This window comes from Euprymna scolopes, chromosome 41 (genome assembly GCF_053919585.1).
Source record: "Euprymna scolopes isolate OS-2025 chromosome 41, ASM5391958v1, whole genome shotgun sequence".
NCBI classification, from domain to species: Eukaryota; Metazoa; Mollusca; class Cephalopoda; order Sepiida; family Sepiolidae; genus Euprymna; species Euprymna scolopes.
In genome coordinates, this window is record NC_136522.1 from 75,508,950 (window position 1) to 75,532,937 (window position 23,988).

The following is a 23,988-nucleotide window of genomic DNA, read 5'->3' on the forward strand; positions in this document are numbered from 1 at the left end:
CTAATGTTCACGTGAATTTAAAAAAATAACTTCAAATCGAGAAGGCAAAAAGAAACCATGCAGCAAAATATCAGTCCCAAACCAGCTTAAAATATTCACCTTTTAGGCAATAAAGCATCTCTAATCGTAACTGTTGTTGTTCCAGGTTATACAACGTCACATTTAGTCCGTGTGCCTCGACTTTCTCTTTGAGATCATCAGGAGCTATATCTCACTACTGATGCAATTCTCTATCTATATAAAAGCCAAGTACGGCCAAGGATGGAATACTGTTGCCATATCTGGGCAGGAGCTGCCAAAAACAGCCTATCATGCCTTGACAGAGTACAAAATAGACTTCGTGGTTTAGTGGGGGATGCCCTTTTCTCTACCCTGCAACCTCTCTCCCACAGAAGAGACGTTGCGAGCCTATCCTTGTTTTATCGTTATTTTCATGGCAGATGCTCGTCTGAACTCCAATCCCTGGTCCCCCCTCGCCAAACTTTCACGAAAAACACCCGTCTAGCTGAATCCACTGTGAAAAATTTCCCCCACTCTATATCTGTGCCTAAATCAAAACGCGGATTTCATGAGCAAAGCTTCTTTCTTAGAACTGCACGCCTGTGGAACTCTGTTCCGTCTGTCTGCTTCCCTCCGGACTACAACTTGGATGTCTTCAAGTCTAATGTTAACAAATTCCTAATGAACCACCCCCCTAATTAAACACTTCATAAAATCTCCTCACTAACGTGATGTACTTGCAATAACCCTTATCCCTGAGTGGCTTCCGGGCCTTGATAAGTGGTGATCACTGTGTAAAAAAAAAAAAAAAAAAAAAAATCTCCACCTGTCTGGTTTATTCAATCGATAAATCAGCCGCAGATTAAAAGGTAATGAGAAAATGGTACGATTGACCGTGCAAAAGCATTAAAACACCGACAGTGTTCGTGATCGCCCTAGAGTTATTTCTTACATGGAAGACAATGCTATTAAGATCTGCAACCTCAGAAACAGATTTCAAACGGCTCCCTAAATCCAACAACAGTGTAATCTTGTTAAAAAGTGCTTTCTTTCTACAGTTAAGAACAGATTGTAGGAATTTAATTTGCGAAGTTATGTTGCAAGACGTAAACCATTGATTTCTGTCAAAAGCCAAAAGCGCTGCCTGGACTTTGTCAGATGCAATGAAGACCATGACTCTTCATATTGGTCGAAAGTGATTTTTAGCGACAAAAGCATGTTCAATATAGGGTAGGCAGTGATAATAAGCAGTACATCCGTCGAATGAAGGATGAAGAATTTAATCCTAGGTGCACAGTTTCAACGCTGCAAGATGGCGGAGGCTCAGTTTTTGTGTGGGACGTCATTAGTGCCAATGGTCCGGGGTCTATAATTTGCTTGCAAGGTTGAATTAATTCGATCAATTACATTAATATGTTGACTGCGCATATTTTATCCTACTTTGGCCGGAATTTGGATGATAATCCCGTCTTCATGCAGGATAATCATGTTTGGATTAACGTTCACAATCACCAGATCTAAATCCTATCGAAAATGCATGGAATTACATCCAGCAACAGTTACGCAGTTATAAGATTTCAAATCTGGAAGACTTACGGCAAAGATTTAAGAGAAGTGGGATGCCCTTTCACCTGAGTATTGCCACAGACTAATTCAATCAATTACAAAAATATTGCAGACTGTCAAATTGCAGAAGAGCTATGCTACTAAGTGTTAACTAGTTCACCGTGTTCCAGTTCTATTTGTGCTGCATTAATGTTTTAAATTTACATTTAAATAACAATTTTCCATCGAAGTTAATGTTTTAAATTGACCTGAACAGGTAAAATTATAGAAAAGGCGAATCAAATGAGGTATAGCTGGTTGCACAGTTATATTCTATTTAGCTTTAAATTAAAAAAAAAAATGACTAGTGCGGACTTTCTTTTTGACGCCACTGTACATGTAGTAGTAGTGTATCATAATAAATAGATACATGGCATCAAGAAATAGAATAGGATTCAGCTTCCGAAAATTCATAGTAAAATAGTATCTAAGGACCCATAGCGTCGTGGAAAATCTACTTGGTAATTCAGTTGTGAAGTTACACACGATACATCAAAAGGTCTCAAAAGGGGTTAAAATAACACTAAAGACAGCAGTCCGAAAAATTCAAAGGATACGAATAATTTCTCATTTTTATAAATTTTTTATTCAAATAATAACACACGCACACACACACACACACGCACACACACACACACATATATATATATATATATATATATATATATATATATATATATATATATTCCTTTCGCTGATTTGCTGTCTTAGCTGTGGATCGGTATATATATATATATATATATATATATATATATAATGTAAAATTGTCTATGTTTCTGTCTGTGTGTGTACATTTCCCTACCAAATTGCTCTCTCAATTTTCAGTCTGTAGACTCAAGATTTGACATAAGGGGTATTGAGATTTGGGAAAATCTTTTTAATCGATTTTCGGTCACAAATTTGGCTGTCAAAGGGTCAAAGTTCAACGATTTGACCTTTGTAAACTCTATCAAACTACTCCGCCAATTTTTTGGGTATAGATACTTGAAATTTAAGATGTAGTTTCCTTGGACAGAGATAAAGCTTTTTAATTCAAAGTGAGCCCAAAACAATACATGCTAAGGAGTCAAAATTGGGATCTAAGTTCAAAACAAAATTGAACGGTCAGCCAAGTTTAGGTCTAAACATTTGAAATTTTACATAAAGTGTATTCAGACATAAGGCAAGCTTTTTAATCGGTTTATGGCCCAAAATTTGGCTACTAAGGGGTCAAAGTTCAAAAGATTTGATCTTTGCAGTCTCTAGCAAAGTATTCGGCCAATTTTTAGTCTAAACATTTGAAATTTTACATAAAAAGTATTCAGACATGCAGTAAAATTTTAATCAGTTTTTGAGCGAAAAGTTGGCTGTCATGAAGTCAAAGGTGAAAGAATTGACCTTTGCAGACTCTACCAAACTCCTCCGACAATTTTGAGTCTAAACACTTGAAATTTTACACACACACACACATACACACACAAACACACACACACACATATATATAATGTTAGTGATTGAATAATTCCAATATTTTTCCCGATTTCGATAAAATTACCGATTCTTTACTAAACTCCTGATTCCGATACAATTACCGATTCCAATTCCGATTCTTTATAAATCTCTAAATGGTTTACTATAAAATAGTTATTTTGTCCCGATCACATCTTAAATGTGCATATGTTTTCTCGAACATAAAAACGCATGGGTGTGGGGGATGATCTATATATTTTAGGTCTACTTAAGGTTTAAATCGATAAATATTTATTATTTATTATTACTACCAGCAGTCTATTTTTTTTTTACAAAACTAAATAAGAAAAAAGATAAGGGAATCGTTCTTGGCATCGGAAAATAGGCATAAATTTTTCCGATCTCGATACCGATTCCGATGCCCCCAAAAGTTCCGATTTTTTTCGATTCCCGATTCCGATTAATCTTTCCAACACTAATATATATATATATATATATATATATATATATATATATATATATATATATATATATATATATATATATAAAGAGAGAGATAGAGAAAGAAAAGGGAGAGGGATAGAAAAAGGTTAAGGTAATTGAAAGTCCTCGTTTTGCACGTGGTTAGTCAAACATATAAAAGCATACATTGCTATCCGTGTGTTAGAGCTGAAGGAATTCTAGCTGATAGAGATAAACAGGTCTTTATAAAACAACAAATCTTTATTGACAATCAAAGAAAAATGTCTGATTGAATGTCGAGTCACAAAACCGGTTTTCTCAACTTTAACATGAATCTAAATCAGCTGAAACCACTAGATGAAAACGACACGCCTTTTTCATTGCAAAAAATATCTGATTTTTTTTTTTAATAAGAATACTGGGATTTTTAGAGTTGGGGTCAATGTACTATATGTATTTAACATAAACAGCTGGTCAAAGTCTTGGAAACCGAACGACAGAACGAGTAACCATTTTTTTTTTTTTTTGCCTTTGTTAGCTGAAATCACCAATGTAAATTAGCTAAAATCACTAGATGAAAACGCCACGCCTTTTTATATTGCAAAAAATATCTGATTTTTTTTTAAATAAAATATCTGGGACTTTTAGAAGTGGGTTCACTTTTGCTGTATATATTTAACGTAAATAGATCATCCAGTTCTTGGTTTCCTAGCATTGAACGAATTAGTAACCATTTTTCTTTGATTTGTTCCTGAAAACATATGTGTGTTATTTAGCAAGTCACCATATTTCTAATTAAGAATGACTAATAATGACGAATACAAATCAGCTGAAACAAATAGATAAAAACGCCACGCCATTTTATTTTGCCAAAAATGTCTGAACTTTTGTTCCTTGTAAAATATCTTGAACTTTTAGATTTTACTTTACTATATATTTAACGTAAATAGATCGTCGAGTTTTTGGATACCTTGCGTTAAACAAAATGAGTAACCATTTTTCTTGGATCTATTAGCTGAAAACATATACATGTTTATTAATGGATGTCCAATTTAATACGTCCCTCACTATCAGCCAAACTCTAGCCCCTGTCCCATCGCTGTAATGTTGCACCCCTGTGCTTGTTTTACAAATACTTTAATGGAATGTGCTCTGACGAACTCATTTCACTTGCACCGCGTCGACGTACATACACCCGATAAACCAGTCTAGCAACTAAATCCCGCGTCTTCAGTGTAGAGGTCCCTTGATGCTCGAAAAATTTCTACTCTAATGGTTTTTTTTCCGTCGTATTGCAAGACCTTGAAATTTCTTCCCTGTTTCCTGCTTTCATTAATGTATTGACATGCAGAAGTTTAAATGTCATGTGAATAGATACCTCGCTCATCTTCGCACACAGTCCCCAGTAGACATGGTCCCAAATAGCAGCTGCTTACGTTCAATTGACAATATGCTTTGCTTAGAATGAACAAAAGAAAAAAGAAAAAATGTTTTTAAAGATATTTATCCAAAAATTTATTTTGCTTTCTCTACTCATTTTCGATTTATTTGCGTTAAAAATACTAATTAATATGAATTATATATATTATATATTTATATATATATATATATATGAGATCTAAGAGATGATTATTGGCTGAAGAGAGCTTGATATGGATATCTTAAACGGTCCTAATTATCGGGCTTGAAACCGACGGTACCAATGACTTGTCTCATATAAGATCTTTCTGTACACAAAATACAATATATATATATATATATATATATATATATATATATATATATATAATGAGAAATATGGAAATAGCATTCCGACAAAATAGAGAAATATGAACACATAATACGGTTTGTTCCTCTCTCTCTCTCTCTCTCTCTCTCTCTATATATATATATATATATATATATATATATATATATATATATATATATATATATATATGTGAAATAAAATAGAGGTGGAAGGACCTGGATACTCAACGTTTCGCCCGATTTATGCGGGCTTCTTCAAGAGGGATGGTCATTGACGAGAGAGTCGGAGGATTGGGGCTATATATAATGATGGGGGAGAGCAACGTGTTTTCCTTATGTAAATTAGATATCATATATACATATATATATATACATTTTATGAGAGAAAAAAAAGATAAATCATTATATATAGCCCCAATCCTCCGACTCTCTCGTCAATGACCATCCCTCTTGAAGAAGCCCGCATAAATCGGGCGAAACGTTGAGTATCCAGGTCCTTCCACCTCCATTTTATTTCGTATCGTCGGATTTAATCCAGCTCAACAATCATATATATATATATATATATATATATATATATATATATATATATATATATATATATATATATATATATATGCTGGGCAAAATAGGCATTTTATTAACATTACTAACTAAACAAAAATAGCTGCTTTGTTCACAATCAATATTTTCACAGTTTAAAGGCTTAAAATTCTTTGAAATATTTTCACACAAATATGTAACAAATAAGTAGGTAAACCCAAATAAAATGTTTTCAGTTATTTTTTTTCAGCTGTAAAAAAAATTATATCTGTAAAAGTAATGATTACTTTATGTTTAACTGATTATATGACAGTTTATGGCGTTCAGTAGCTGAGATTTTAATCAGAAAATTGCTATATTTTAATCTGAAAGCAAGCAGTTCCGTCGTAATGTGTTCCGCAGACAGTGATCTCGGGGATCGTTCGTATAAGTGGCTATAATTCGTCTATTGTATTGTGAGAATCGCTAATCATTGGTAGTGAGGACATCTGATTTCTCGACTAAGATGATGTTATATTATGGACGGCCGGGCGTCTCCGAATGACCTAACGATTATTATTATTATTATTATTATTATTATTATTATTATCATTATTATTATTATTATTATCGTTGTTATCGGAAATTAAGATGTTTTGAATGGTAAAAATGCAATAGAGAATAATGTTAATGAAAACAAGATTTCGATATGGGGTTGGAACTTGGGGAAAGAGAAAAACAATTATGTTGTATCTTGATGGAATTCGGTATCAAGCAAGATAAACTACTATGAAATGTTGGAAACAAACTTACGAATTTTAGTTTTCATAAATAATGAATGGATTACGTGACAATGATAAGGTGACTGTTCTGTTTGTGCGACGTAGCATTAATTAGTAGTCACGTGGTCAGAGAGTTAAACAAAGTTATATATATATATATATATATATATATATATATATACACACACACACACACGTCTGACTGACGTAAATGAACACTTAAAATTAAGATGTTTAAAATTCAATGTTATTTCAAGCGATTAATGGTAGCCGAATGGATTAGGTCTCCGCTAATCGAGCCAGAGATGTCTCGTGATACGTGGTTCGAATCGTTCGACTGGTAGTAATCGTGACACCCTGCACTGAAGATTCCCGAAAGGATGAAACACTAGTGTCTGTAGGTATTTAATTATTATAGTAAAAAATAATTAAAAATATATATATATATATATATATATATATATATATATATATATATATATAGAGAGAGAGAGAGAGAGAGAGAGAGAGAGAGAGAGAGATAGATATATATACGTAGGCAGTTAGATACGATTTGGAGTCCGAAAACAGACCAGTTAGCAGTTCGAGAGAGATTGGTCGAGTTGGAGAGCGAACGCATAGCAAGATGTGAAACCAAGAGTAACGTGCAACTCCAAAAAGACGGGAGGGGAGCGTCAGGAAATAAAGTTGCGTGAAATAACATGCGTTTCGATAAACGAAAAGAACATACAGCATCTTGCATTCTCAAATTTAGTTCTGTTCAGGTTAAAGGACCTGTGAAGAGAAAGTACTTCGTAAAACTCAGCTATAAGTTACACTCTTCTTGAGGTTATCAGTTCAATCCTCAGGGGGCGAAACTCAGAATACAATTGTGAAATACTTTACTGGTCATGGTTGACAGGACAGGAGCATGCTATGCCAATGATTGAATAAAGAATTCGAAATTCGATGTAGATTCCCGAGTTCGACAGAAATGTTCTTGAGTTCAACAGAATACACTTGAAGAAAATCAAAGGTTACTTTGAGCAAAACGTTCTGAAAAATAAAAACTCAAACCACTCAAAAAAGATTAAAGATAAAAATGAAGATTAAATAATAATGTAAATTATATGGAGCCTGAATAAACGGCCATCTCCATATATTCCTGGAAAAGCTATGTGTGTTTCGAAAGAGTTACAAATTATATATTTATCGAAATGTATTTGAATAATAGCACTTTACTTGCACCCTACACTTTTCTAAATATTAGTGAGTGTATTGTGCGGCACTACTTCAAAACTTGAATTTTATTTTAAAATAAATTAATAAATATGAAGAAGTTTTATTCAATTCTCTATCTCTATAAGAGCCAAGTATGTACAAGGATAGAGTATTGTTGCCACATCTGGGCAGGATAAGCTGCTAAAAGCAGCTTATCCTGCCTTGACGGCGTTCAAAATAGACTTCGTAGCTTAGTGGGGATACTCTTTTCTCTCCCCTGCCAGCTCTTCCCCACAGAAGGGACGTTGCGAGCCTATCTGTGCTTTATCGTTATTTTCATGGCAAGTGCTCGTCTGAGCTCCAATCTATGGTTCCTCCCCGCCAAACTTTCACAAGAAACACACGTCTAGCTGAAACCATTATCAATAATTTCCTCCGCCCTTTATCTGTGCTTAAACCTAAACGTAGATTCCACGAACAAAGCTTCTTTCTTAGAATTGCACACCTGTGGAACTCTCTTCCGTTTCCCGCTTTCCAGCTGATGACAATATAATCGTCTTCAAGTTCAATATAAACAAGTTCTTGATGAGTCTTCCCCTTAAGTAATCCAATTTATCAAATTTCCACTACTAACAATTACAACGATATTGTCCTATTGACCTCTGTACACACATTAACCCTTATCCTCGAGTGGCCTCCAGGCTTTCATAAGAGGTGAATCTTTTGTAAAAAAAAGGAAAGGAAGAAGAAAACCAAGAAGAACAAGAAGAAATGAAGCCGAAATACAAGAAAAAAATTGTAAATGAATACCTCAGAAGAACAAAAGAACTGCTAAAAAAATAAACTATATAGTAGAAACCTAATAAAAGGTATAAACATATAGGCAGTGTTACTAGTAAGATATTCCGGACCGTTTATATGTTTCACTAAAGAACAAAGAAGAACTGAAGCATTTCGACTAGCAGACTAGGAGAATTATGACAATACAAACTGCACTACATCTAAAGGATTTCCCATGCTTCCGCTCAGTCTTGAAAGACAAAGGATACCCCCTTAGGGGCAGTAGCGCGTGTAATTATGAGGCAAGGGTTGCGCAATCCTCAACCACACCTTTCCTGAATCGGCACTGTTTGAGTCCAGTGGTAAGGAGAAGACCAGGACGACTGGAAACAGTGCCGAGATAAGCACATACAGCACCTAAAAGTCCCAAATGGTCACTCATTTAGTACTGACCAGGTTCAACGTTGCTTAAATTCGGTGATCCAGCTGGAACCGTTGAATCAACGTGATTATGCCGTATTGCTAAAGGATTATGCTGACCGACTCTAAACGAAAAGGAATGATGCAAGAAGTTTACTGTTTTTTTAAAGAAGACTTTGTGAATGACACGAAAAAAAATTATAAAAAACTTGATGTAGAATACAGAAAGGATAATTACCGTAGTAATAAACATTTAAAAATATGAACAATACAGAAACCAGAGAGGCAAGCAAGAAAACGACAAAAGAAAAATGGAAAGAGAAACAGCTACACGGACGAGTCGAAAGGATGACAAAAGAAGGGACTAACGAAAAGATGACTACGAAAAGGAAACCTAAACAGAAAAACTGAATAACTAATAATAGCCTTATTAGATAACGTGATTAGAACAAACCACATCAAAGCAAGGATCGGTAAAACAGAAAAAATAGCACAGGTAGACTCTGTGGACAAAGAGACGAAGTAATAAACGACATAATAACCAAATGCAGCAAACTGGCCCAAAAATAATATGAGAATTGGCAGGATCAAGTGGGGAAGCAACAAATTGTGAATTATGCATAAAAGGATTTATATCAATGAGACGCAAAAGCGGAGACAATGCACAGAACTAGTTAGGAAGTAAAAAAAGGAAATGGAAGATGAAGAAAATCAAGATAACATTAATAATAGTGAAAGCACTAGGAACAATCTCGCAAAACATTGAAAAAGGGAATTGGAGGAATTGAAATCAGAGGGATGGATGATAAGATACCACGGATAACAATGATGAAAACGGCAGAAATATTAAGGAAACCTCTTGAATATAAAAACTAATTCACATGAAACTACAAGCGCTGACCGAACACATAGAAACTGTTACAGTACAAAGTATCAAGGACTTATGTATGATATGAAACGAAATTGGAAATTAAAAGACGTTTCAATTATACCAGTCATCATAGGTGCAACTGGGCTTATGAAAAAGAACTTTAAAAAGTACATAGCAAGCATACCCGGTGAACCAAGTGCAAGTGAAATACAAACGATTGCACTGAAAGGGACGGCTAGAATCCTGAAAAGATCTCTTGGTTGGACTCACTAAAATAGGGGTAAATGTCAGACATCTGGTTGGATGTCCCATCCCCTAGAAGAAAAAGTTTAAGAAAAATGAAAAAAAAAAGTAAAACACAAAAGAAACATCATATGGCATCAAGAAAAGTGTAGCTGTATATTTTTAAGTTATCCTTTTTCCCACAAAAGTGTCGCTATCAACTAGCACCACACAGAGCAATCGAGGAGCGTCAAGGATGGAAAAACCTAGGATAGAATGCACTAAACAGACCTCTACTGTATAAGTGTGAAAATAACTAGTACCTTGGGGAGGCTTATTGTCACCTAAATTCCATGGATGACCTTAGAGTTTTTGGAAGTAATAAGAACCAGCTTCATTACTTAACAGAACGCGGCTAAGCGCGTTAGAAAATATCAGCAGGAGCGTTAGAAAATATCAGCAGCAGCTGTAAGAAAAATAAGACGTGTGCAAATTAGGAAGTGGCTGGCAAATACTGGCGCACAGAGGAAGGGAAGAAAAAGGAGGAAACATTCAGCACATGCTCTCGAGAGAAAGAAAAACGACGTAGAAGGGAATGGACGTTTGAAGGAGAAATGGCTTGCTGCGGCCAGCGTGCGGTGGGAAGAAAGGGAAACGCGACCACACTAAAATTGGCATGTGGCAGCAATAGACATTTTTTTTAAAATGGTGAGAAAATAACTGTAATAAAAACGTTTTGTTAAAAAAGAAAAAAATCCGAGGCGAATTTTTTATTTATCTGTAATATAAATCACCTGTCTGTTTAAATGTATGTATGTATGTATGTATGTATGTATGTATGTATGTATGTATGTATGCATGCTTGTTGCTCTAGTGTTGAGACCCTATTAATCAGATCTCACATGCGTTGAGTGGGCCACTTGGTTCGAATGAAAGTTTGTAGGCTGCCAAAACAATTTTTTTAAGAGGAGCTGGAAAATCGTAAGCGCCCTCAACACAATCCTAGGAAGAGGCTCAAGGACTCTACAAAGAATAATTTGAAAGTCTTACAAATCGACATCGACACATGGGAAGAACTTACTCTGCAAAGGCCGAAGTGGCGAAAGCTTGAACGTGAAAGTTGTGATGCTCTAGAGAAAATAAAGCAGGCCCACAGCAATCTGAAGCGAGAGCTTCGCAAAGGTTTAATTGATGGTCTTAACCATGACAAACAGAGCTGGAAATGCCACACTTGTGAACGAGTGCTTTTGTCAAAAGCTGGCTACATCAACCACCTTAAGCCACACAAAACTCCTGTCCAGGTCAACATTGCACCTATTAGTCTGAACCAAACGATATGTTTAACATGCAGCAAAGTTTGCAAGTCTACTGCTGGTTTGAGAAGACATGTGATTGTTCATAGAAATACCCTTCAACCTCCAGAGGAAGTCAACTCAGTGGAAATTGCTCAATTTTTATATCACATCTGCTTCAATATGTGCAAATCTGCGGCGGGAGTGCAGAGTCATCTGAAATTGCATGAACGATAAGATTGGGAGAACTCAATGTGACGCCGACCATCTGGAAAGATGCAGCAATCATCATTATGTATGTATTTATGCCTACCTAAATCTTTCGACAGAATCGACGGATTTCTACGAGATTGGTTTCATTTTAAACAACGGCCCTTCGGACGGCAAATATCGAAAAAAAATTGGCTAAAAACATTAATTCATTCACCCTCAACTAGGCACTTTTCTACATGGAGCCATCGCTTTTTTCGTCGATATTTTCGAAAGTCATACCCTATCTCGATTGACTAGCCTTAATTTAAACCTACGGCCCTTCCGGTTTGGCGATGGGCACAACAGCAAAGACGTCACGTTTTTTTTTACGTTCTTTTCCTCCTTTGCAGTACAGGTTCGATCCTGCCTGCCTGCCTACTACCACTTTTTTTTTTTTGCTCAACACACACCTACAAACACCCGGGCAACGCCGACGATTCAAACTAGTTTATTTATATTTGTTTGCAACGTAACGGCCAGGTTACAATACAGTAGTGAATACGATCTGATTGTTTAGTAATGGATAGGGCTATGACAACAACATATTCTTTTCATAGTTTGGACTCTCTAGTATATATCCGACACAGTTAGACAAAGTCAATCAACTGAGAACCACATAACTCTATATGATAAGCATATAAGATATCAACGGATATACACTCGAGAGTCAAAACAATGAAAAAGTTTGCTGTTGTCATAGCCCTAGTAATGACATAAGGATAGAATTAAGCATCACCAAATGTGCTTTTCTTGTGATGAAAAAATGACAAACTCGTCCACACAGATGGCCTTGAACTTTCAACAACGGATGTGATGAAGAATGTTGACAGCGAAAGAGGCTAAAATTTTAAGTGATACCGGAAGTCTACAAGAATAAGAACATGGAAATAAAAAAAAAATACAGCAGAAAATTAAGGGTTATTCTTAAATCGCATCTCCACAGTCAGAATACAATATATACCATCAATGCCAGAGCAGTAGCTATCATTCGATGTTCTGCTGGTATACTTGACTGGAATGTAGATAAATTAAAGTGTTTGAACGCAAAACACAAAAAATGCTTGCAAAGTTGCTTCTGCTAAGTAAGGAGATATAAATCGTTTGTATCTATCTAGAAACGAAGGTGGTCGAGGCCTACTTATTGCTAAAGATGTCGTAAATATAGTGAAAGAAGTCTAACTAAATATATTTCTGAAAGTAATGAAGGAGACCGTTATTCAAAGCCCTTAGTTTCACCCAAACGGGTTTTTAGGCATTCTAGACATGGCTACTCATTTCATCTATCGTCCCAGTTCACTTTCGCTTAATTATCATCCCTACGTTAGGCGACTGCCGGAAAAGCTGTTTAACCTTATTGACTGCGCATCATTGTTACGTAATACATCTCTCCACGAACATAATCCCCTAATGATAATATATTCATTTTGCAGTATAAACACAATGGGGTTTCAGAAGGAAATAGTGAGACCGGCCAACCAACATTTTAAATTATTATAATTCTGAATAATATTTGCTCTCGTGTCCTTTTTACTCTTACGCAACTGTTTATCAAGAGATTCTCGAATATCAGGGTTAATGAGATAGAAATATTGTCCGCCGAAAAACGAGAATCAATAAAATGTATGAACTAAGTAAGATTTTTACCTTTGTTTCGTTTCGCGTCAGTTGAAGTTCTTTGCCTATTTCCTGGGGCTAACATTTGATATCTATATGAGATACACAGATATTCGATATTTCATTCAAGTTCTTCTTTATCTCTCAAACACTGAGTTAGTAAAGAAATTAAGAACATAATTTTCCTCTCTCCAACTGACCATTGGAATGTTACAGTATATATTTCTTATAGTCTCTTGATCTTATTGAATACGAATATACATACATGCATACATGCATATATATATATAGTCATCTACATACATTACTGTTTCGTTGTATCACAACTCATCAGTGAGGCTAAACTAGCACCTTTCCCCAGCCGGGGATGGAATCTACAACCATCGTGTTGATAGTCGACAGTTTTACCCCCCGGCCCATGGGATCGGTGCTTGCAAATGACCTCAACAAATGTGTATTTAAATAAACACTCGCCCACATTACACACACACACACACACACACACACACACACACACACACACACACACACATATATATATATATATATATATATATATATATATATATATATATATATATATATTCTCCCCATTGATTAATTATGCGACAATTTGTGACACTGGATTTGAAGATGAGCGTACAGTAATCCGAAGAGAAATAATGTGCACCGAAAACAGAAAGCAGTCGCAAAGAAGTCCAGTCCATGTAAATTTAAGACGGGAATTTATTTTATTGGTTTATAGTGGTCTTGCCGGACGATAGACAAGAATGTTCTGAAATTAAATGTTGGCGGCATCGCAACCACAACAGATGATAATAAAAAAACATGCTTAATAGAAAAATATGGTCTTATTCAATTGATTTCGGGTTGAGTGATAAAGAGAGAGGGTGCGGCCAGGTGACCAACACTTAGAATCATTTTTTTATGTTTACGCGTCTTTTTAGGGCTAAGTCACCGCATATTAGTACTAAGAGTTAGTCGATGATAACCGTTAATGAGATGAAAAGATAATTAGCTGGAATATGAGAAACAATCAATTACATAAACTAGGTTTTATTACTTTCTGCAGGTATTTATTTGTTTATTTTATATATTTTTTATTGCATTTTCACCTTAAACAATGTACAATGCCACATGTAGGTGCATACTATCTAGGACATAATTTGTAAGGGTTCTGTGTAATCAAAGCTCTGATCCCCATCTGGCATCAATTGAAATTGATGGCTCTAATCTAGGAGAAGCCCCATATTTTGACAAGCTTCTGGGTTTGTCCTTTATTCCTGATCTGAAATGGAACACGTACATCAAGTCTGTTGCCAAGGTCGCTGGAAAGATGGTGGGATCCTTCTACCGCTCCAGAAGATATCTCACTACTGATGCAATTCTCTATCTATATAAAAGCCAAGTACGTCCAAGGATGGAATACTGTTGCCATATCTGGACAGGAGCTGCTAAAAACAGCCTATCCTGCCTTGACAGAGTACAAAATAGACTTCGTGGCTTAGTGGGGGATGCCCTTTTCTCTACCCTGCAACCTCTTTCCCACAGAAGAGACGTTGCGAGCCTATCCTTGTTTTATCGTTACTTCCATGGCAGGTGCTCATCTGAACTCCAATCTTTTGTTCCCCCTCGCCAATCTTTCACGAAAAACACCCGTCTAGCTGAATCCACTGTGAAAAATTTCCCCCACTCTTTATATGTGCCTAAATCAAAACGTGGATTCCATGAACAAAGCTTCTTTCTTAGAACTGCACGCCTGTGGAACTCCTGCTTCCCACCTGACTACAACTTGGATGTGTTCAAGTCCAACGTTAACAAATTCCTAATGAACCGCCCCCTTAAGTAAACACTACATCAAATCTCCACACTAACGTACTATACTTGCAATAACCCTTATCCCTGAGTGACTTTCGGGCCTTGATAAGTGGTGACCACCGTGTAAAAAAAAAAGAGGTTGAGCAACAACATGTCTATTTGCATTACACTAAAACTTCTGAATGTTATTACAGTCCGGAAGTAAAAATCCGAAAGAGATATTCAAAGTCTAACAGTTATAGGGAAGAAACTATTAGAGTAGAAGACGTTTTCACATCTATGGATTTCTACGGTGTAGGGATGGGATTTGGCTGCTTTTCGAGTTTGTCGTGAGGATTTACGTAAAGCGGGTAGTAGGGCTTGTAGTTTGTCGGAGAACATCTTATTATAAAGTTTCCTAATGTCTGTCTGTGTGTTACGCAGTTTATTTCAGCCTACAAGCAACCCACCCAGACAAGTAAGATACCGAAATGAAGCTTATGACCAAGCGGATATTTTAGTGATATTTATATCCATGTTTGGTGTATGGAAATGCAAAAACAAATGCAAAAACTGCAACAAAAAAAATATCGATTTACTAAACATCGTTTTATTTATTGGATATTTTCCTGTATTCACCGAAAGTTATTATCTTCCTTAGTAAGTTCTATTAACTGTCAGTGTGTGTGTGTGTGACGCGGTTTATCTCAGCCTACCGGCAACCCATCCAGGCAAGTAAGGTACCGAAATGAAATTTATGACCCAGCGGATATTTTAATGATATTTATATCCATGTTTGGTGTATGGAAATGCAAAAAAATAAATAAATAAATAAAAAAATAACGATTTACCAAACAACGTTTTATTTACTGGATATTTTTCCGGTACAAAATAGTCAGAGGAATGCAACAGTTCGTCGATGAGACAGCTATTGAAGCCAAGTTGACAGGGCAGGATCTATTAGGTTGGTGACTCTCTTTTGAACCCTGTTTAAGGGGGAGAGACTACTAGCAAATGCACCAGCTCAAATGTGGCAACAATACTCCGTACATGGGCGAATGGTGGCCTTATAGAGATACAGGATACTATCATGCTCATGCGTAATATATGTTACATATGCATAACATATGTTACATATACATAACGCCTCGAGCAAACTACATACTACATACATACACATACATATATATGATAATTTAGAATGTTTGTGAATATAGAAGTCAAATTTTATGGTTGGCGTTAAATGTTGATGCATGTGCCACAGCGATATTCAAACTTTTTTTTTTACTCACGTTCACCCCTAACAAGGCAAATCGTCACTTGAATGTAAGGGTATACTATTTGGGACCATGCCTAAGAACGATTAACAAGATACACTTTAACATGTCCAACAGAAACAAGTTCTTGATGAGCCGTTCACTTTACCGAATTTCCATTACTAACGATTACTATATTGTCCAATTGACTACTGTACACTCTTAACCCTTATCCTCGAGTGATCTCTGGGCCTTGATAAGTTGTTATGCTTATGTAAAACAAAATGTTGGTTTACATTATATTTAAACTCCTGCATATCAATAAAACCATGGACGCAGGTAGCAGGAAGGAAATTCCAATATCTAGTCGTTCCCGGTAAGAAACTATTACAATAGAAAATTTTCTGGCATTTAGTAACTTCAACAGTGAAAGGGGTGAGATTTTGTTGCGAATCGAGTTTGTCAGAAATATGTACGCCGAGGGGGCATCAGTGCGACAAGTTCATCAGAGCACATTCCATTAAAATATTTGTAAAACAGACACAAAGATGCAACATCGCGGCGATGAGACAGGGTTGGAGCTTAGTTGATAAAGTGGGACCTATTAGATTGAAAACTCTTTTTTATACCCTATTAAATAAGGAAGGGCTAGTGATAGATGCACCAGCCAAGATGTGACAACAATACTCCAAGAATAGGCGATTTGTGTCCTTGTAAAGGTACATAATTCTCTCAGGTGTGAGTAGTCTTCTCGCTCGATAGAGGAAACCCGCCTTCTATGTAGCAGCTTTCGGAATGTCCTCAATGTATTTGTTCCAGTCATATTGCCTGCAAATGTTAGGCTGAGGATTTGAATGAAGAATTCTCAGGTAAGGTGTTATTTGTCATGGTATGGATATAGGCGGTTGGAGACGCGTCTTGTAATTGTTAAAGAGGACCAACTTGGTTTTACTAGCATTAAATATTATCATCCATTTGCAGCCCCATTCTACTACGATCTGGAGGTCATTTTCTAACGATTTTGCCATTGTTTTAGATTTATCCGTTCTTCCCTCATACATGTTATAGAGTGTTGTATCATCAGCAAATATACCCATCTCGGACACAATATTATAAGAGTGGTCGTTTATGAATATCAGGAATAATAGTGGTCCAAGGATCCACCCCTGAGGCACTTTCACATTAATGTTATGCTGCTTGGGTGTACATCTATCAATGACATTATGGATAGTTCTACTGTCTAAGAAGGATCTAATTATATTTAGTATAGTCTAGTTATACCGTATGATTTAATTTTCATTCGCAGCCCTTCGTGTAAGACTTTGTAAAAGTTATATCAATGGCTACAGCCTTAGCTTGGCCTGCCTTATCCAGTACATAGCATATGTGTTCAGAGATGACTGTTAAAATATCTACAGTAGAATGACATTGCCTAAATCCATGCTGTTTTTCAGAGAAGATTTGCTTTTGCGACGTGGTGGAGTGGAGTTTTTTAATTAAGGTCTCACAGATTTTAACTAAAAGGGAGGGGTAAACTAATATGGTTTTAATTGAGAGGGCCAGTTCTTTCACCAGTACCACAGAGGCTATCTTCCAGCTATTAGGGAAGCAAGATTCAGCAAGGCATTTATTGTAGAGTTTGGAGACTACAGGGACTAGCTCACCTGAGCATTTTTAATTAGTATAGTTGGGATGAGATCAGGCTCACACGCCTTGGAGATGTAAATATTTTAGTATATGGCGGATATAAGAAGGGGTGATTTTTACATCATGTAGTGTGGCTTCAGTCCACATAGGGAAATTTGGGAGGGAGTGGTTTGTTGGCTCTAAGGTGGTGTTGGAGGCGAATCGCTGGGCAAGCAGTTCCGCCTTTTCGGTTGCCTAACGTTGGGAAATTACTGATTGCACTTTATTCACTACACTATTATAGATTTCCCAGAAATCACGAATTCCTATCTTTTTCGATTCTATGCGTTTCCTGATTATTTCAGCATGCTTTGTTTTGGCTGAAATTATTTCTCTCTTACAATGATTTCTAGCATCTACGAATTTTTGCCTATTTGTATTTGACTTATGACGTACAAACCGGCGGAATGCATGCTGTCTTAGTAATAGCAGCTTCACAATCTGTAGTGAACCATGTGGGTGAATGAGGCTTGTTATATCTTTCCGTGCCGGAATATATGCTTCCATACCTGCTTTGTACCATTCCGTTATCTCAGTGGCACCCTGTTCAACAAAAAGAGGAGATATCGATCCATGGGGCATCTTTGATGTGTTCTCTGATGGCTTCCTAGTCAGACCTGTTGTAGTACCTTGTTGTTTTGAGCAATTGCTCCTGACCTTGGGGTTGGTATTTAAGTGTGATGTCAACTGATACCACTACTTGATTTGTATTTGGGCGTTACTATCTAAGGAGAGTGTTGAATGTATACTATCAGAGACATGATTGATTAAAGTACAGTTCTGACTGGATGAAGAACGGTAGAGAAAATATAAGTAACTAATGCTGTGATGAAAGGCTAGTCGAAATCACATAAAAGTCTGGCCATTCGATTCAAGACGTTGCTCTTTAGATAAAAAAAAGAACGGTGCTATACATATAGACTTTAAGCCCGTGCATATATCTATTCAAGTCCTTACGGCAGAGAGGGAGTTATCCTGTCATCTTAAAGTAGTCAGAGTGTAAGTTTGTTTTAATTAATGCTAAGATATCGGAAGAGTTTATTAAGAGGTAACACTCTACATAATCTAGATTACTTCTAAGCCCACGGATATTTGCGAAAGCGCACCTTACAGTATGGACCTAACAAGAGATATTAAAAAAGAGAAGAAAAGAATGTCTGTACTTTTGAGGATGATGTATTCACGTCAAAACGTTTAAGCTTTTAAAATAAAGTAATAATTCACTTAGAAAATTAAATAAAACCCACATTTTTGCTTGGCTTTCAAGGCACACTTTAATGCATTTGAATATCTTGGACATTTTTCAAAAGCCAAACAAGCATATGGGTTTGATTTTATTTTGTAAGTGAATCATATATCTTTATATATATATATATATATATATATATATATATATATATATATATATATATATGCAGTGTATTACAAAAGTGAGTACACCACTCACATTTCTTCGCATATTGAAGTATATCTCTTCATGGGACAACACTGAAAAAAATTATTTTTTGACAGGGAATAGAAAATTCAAGATAGATTTCAGAATTGATATAATCGCTTGATTGTGTCCCAGCTCTTCTGTCAACTCATCTATTCCAGAACGATGAGACAAACTCCCTTTCAATCGGTTAACAGATCATGCGTCATGTGGGTTAGAGGAAATTATGATACTTGACTTGTGCAGATGGAGGGGGTATAAGCCGGCAATTCAACGTCGGTTGTTAATTTAAATTCAAACCTACTAAAAGAGATGAAAAAAATTACTTAATTGTTTGTAACATGCGTTATGTTGGATTTTTGTGAGCCGTAGTTTATCATTTAGAGGCTGTATAATCAAATAATTGAATATGTTTGACTGGAATGCTAGTGTAGATGTCGTCGACGTTTACATATTGACGTACAAAACCAAAATGCATAAACGTGTTTGTACGCATGTCATCTGTACATCACTATTCTAAATAAAAACAAATAATTATATTTTAGACCAATCAGAAAACTTTCTACATTTATTTGAAATAGTCATTGTGGGAACCGTCTTAACCCTTTAAAATGGCCTGATTTGCTTTCAATAAACCAGTGAAGCCTAATTGACTCGAGTCTACAGATCAGTGTCACTAATCCTTCCCTTAGCAGCACCTCTCTCTCCGCTCACACGCACATAGATATTAACGAACACGCAGACACGCAAAGCTTACTGACTTATTATCGTTTGGCAATCTATATAAACTTTATTCGTTGAAATATATCAAATCTATCTCACTGAAATCTTTTACTAATACGAAACCAAAGTAACATTAACGCTTATAAACAACTTGCAATGAATTATCATATATAAATTTGAGCAGAGAAGTTTGGAATACGATATTCCTGACCCCTGAAACTAACGGCTCTTAATTACTCTAATATATCAATATTTAAAATATTCCAAACATTCTATGATTTGCTATTGCTGTAAAACTTTCATTTTAAACATATATAAATTATCTCTTGTGAATATTTGCTTTCTGAACGCATTATTTTGTTTATCGCATAACAATGTCTCCGTTGTCTCATATTTGAATATAAAATCTGCAAATCTTTTCCACTGAAAATATTTCTGTAAATCCGGCTCATATATATCTCCCTCCTTACAAAAACCGTAAAGTATTTCCCTGCAAACCTGTTGTGAACACATCCCTAAAACCACAGACTTTCTTGCTTTACTAGTTTTTTTTTTTCATTTATCTTAAATTCAATATAAAATTACTTGTTTGTCTCATTAGTCCCGGAACTTTCTAGACATGCTTTATAAAACGTACAACTTTAACTTTGTGTGCGCATATTTTAACGAAATAACTGCGTCTTCACAAATATAAAAGTAAATGTGTAGTTAAGTTGCTGATCCAAAATCAACGGACTGTGAATATAAACCCCACCTAAATAGAAAAAAAAAATGCTGAGCCCACGCTCAAAAAAGTTGTGAAATATTTTCGTTGGGGAGTAAACCATGCAAAATAAAACATCAGTTTTTGAGTAAGATATTTTAAAATGAAAAACCTGTTTTATAATTCCAGCAGTCTATTTTTAGAATTTTCTTTCGTGCAATTCATATTTGGAATTTATATACGTAGCCGTAGTCTCGAGCGTTGCCAGGGGCAAAAAAATAATATATTTCTATTAAAACTTCTATCCCTTCAACTCTGTTTATTCCTCTCTTTAACTTTTTTTCCCCATTCCGCCTTATTTTCTCTCTTCTCACCGCACCCATCCCATCCCTCTTTAGCTGGACATACACTCACACAGATAATTCTACTTTATATAATGGATTTCTTAATGAGTGAGCTGGCATTTTCTTTCAAAATTAGTAACTAATACACCGAAAATCCGCGACGGGGTAGGCATGCTAAGTCTCCTAAATGTATTTTCAGTAATTACTGTTATTCACTGGCCTGTTTTGGGTAGGCTTGAAACCACTACTTTCAGACAATGCTCACCTAGAACTGTAGAGATTCAATGGCTCTATCCACTGCGCCCGGTCAAAGTTGGATTTTTTGGTTGCAAGATTTTAATAATTTCCTTGCTCGCAAGAATGTGAAACTTTCGGCATAACATAATTTTTATATAATCTCGAACAATAATTACAAAATCATAATTTAAAAACAGGAACAAAAAAATAATTAAATTAAAAAATGATAAAAATTGGTACAAACGTTCAGAATAGGAATGTATGGATGCACGTCTGGGGAAAAAAAGAAATATGGCACCCTTACCTCTTTTTGCTATCATGACTTCATTTTGAAACAGCGTTTCAATTGGCTGAAATTTTGGGCCTACTTATAATCGCGTTTATTTTTAGTTTGCTGCGTTTTTAGCGAACGGTAAATTACTTGCTTTTTGAGGGCTAATTAAGTTTTTTTGCACAAACAAGGTGTTTTTTTTATTTAATTCAATATCTTAGGACTTTACTAATTATATTTGAAATAGACCCAGAAAACTAATATTTATCTTTTAAGGGATTTTTACAATGAATTTATTTAACTTCAAAATTTAGCTGAATTGGTTAGCTCGCCGTGAGAACATTTTTCATAGCATTTTTTTCACGTGTACAAATATTTTTTTTTTCCTTTAGGAAATTAACTTTCGTCTCTAATCTTTCAAATACAATCAAAACGTAGTCGGAAACCTACAAAAAGTTATGATAAATCGGCTTTCAAAACTAGGTCTCCCTATTTTTTGCCCGCACCTAATAAGCGGAGAGCACATACAGTTCTTAGTATTCCCACGTCGTCATCTGATACTGGCCAGGTTCATCGTTGCTTAACTTCAGTGATCTGGTGAGAACCGATGTGTAAACGTGATTATGCTTATAAGTAATACGAAATAGCAATATTATTTACGATTCATTTTTAATCTGTCTTCTATTTTCTTATATATACACACACTAGTTTTGTTGATGCTAATATTAGTATAGTTACTTACGACAAATTTCTCTGTAGAAAAAAACTACATTGAATGCAATAACTACGTTTTTCTTGTAAAAACGCAACTATGGTTATACTTGAGTTGCATATGCATTTTATAAATACTTTCTAATATGTACCTATTTTGTATGATTCATTCGTAATTTGATCTAACATATGTAAATTTGAGTTCTGCTTCATGCAAAAAAAAAAATGAGTAAGTTTATTATTCCCCCCACCACAATTTAGCACAAAAGTCCCCAAGGCCTTAACATATTTAAATTTGAGTTCAGCACCATGCAAAACTGCTAAATAAACATACACAGAAAATTTTGGACAAATATGGTAAAATAGTCCCAAAAATGGAGTGTTTTATTAGCCCTAAAAGAGCACCTGGGCAGACCGAAGAGTTATCGCGAAGTATAGGCAAACAAAATTATATAGAAATCGGTTAATTACAACTTTTCAAAAGTTTTATAAAAATCCAAGGCATCAATTGTTTCTAATAAGCACAAAAGTAACGATTTTAGCCATTCTAACCCGACAGGCACTCCTAGGGGAGAAACCGGAGTTTTCCCGGAAAATCCGTTCTATTACTTTTTTACTCATATCATGATTAATGTTTGTGCAAAATTTCAAAAAATTCCAAGGCGTAGTTATTGGACAGACGAACGGAAGAACGGACAAGGGTGAATTTATAGGTTCACCCTCCTTTTGTCGGGAGACAAAAAAGTGATGATTTTAAATTACTCTGTAATATAGAATTGTTTTATTTTATCAATCGACGTTCTATTGTGATTATTCATTTCATTATATAATCAGTTTAATCCTAGTTTTTTCACAGGCATCCTCTGAGCACATCTACGTTATACCTTACGACTTGTTTTGTACTGTTTGATTATGCTGTGGTGTGACATGTTTCTGACTTTTTGAGATGCTAATTAATAAGATTTATTAGTTGGCTTTTTCATGTACACAACAGTATGCACTGGTCGGTTGATTCTGTTTCACTTTTGCTACGATCGTCGGAATGTAAAGTTATTATTTTTAAAACTTACCAGACGTTGTATGTAGAGACACGAACGTTTAAGGTGAAAGAAAAGGGTTACTTATTTCGTTCGTTCCACACTCAAGTCACCGACATGTATTTACAATACATCTATGTTCTTTTTTGCGCTTTCTTGTCAGACTGCAGTTCTTTATTCTAAACTACAATCAACGGTGGTTTTGCCGTAAATCTCTCTCGAACTTACAAGTCGGCCGGCTCGCTTTTGAAAATCTATGAGGTAAAAGGCTAACGGGTTTGTCGAGCGTACCTTTCAAATCACCATGCGTCTTTTCCTTTTTCCTCTTTTCCAATCTTTATACCTATATAAGCATTTCATTCCCTGACTTTACGCTTACGGCGCACCTTAAAATGCTGAGGCGACATTAATTCGGCACGTAAATCGTCAATATCCGTACGTGTCCTGGCTTAGTCGTTTAATAGCAGACCCAGCGATTACATTCCAGAATGCTTTTAAAAAATAGTGGTTTAATTAAACTCATCGTCATGAAAGCCACTCAATGGCAATGCTTAATGGTTTGTGTCAG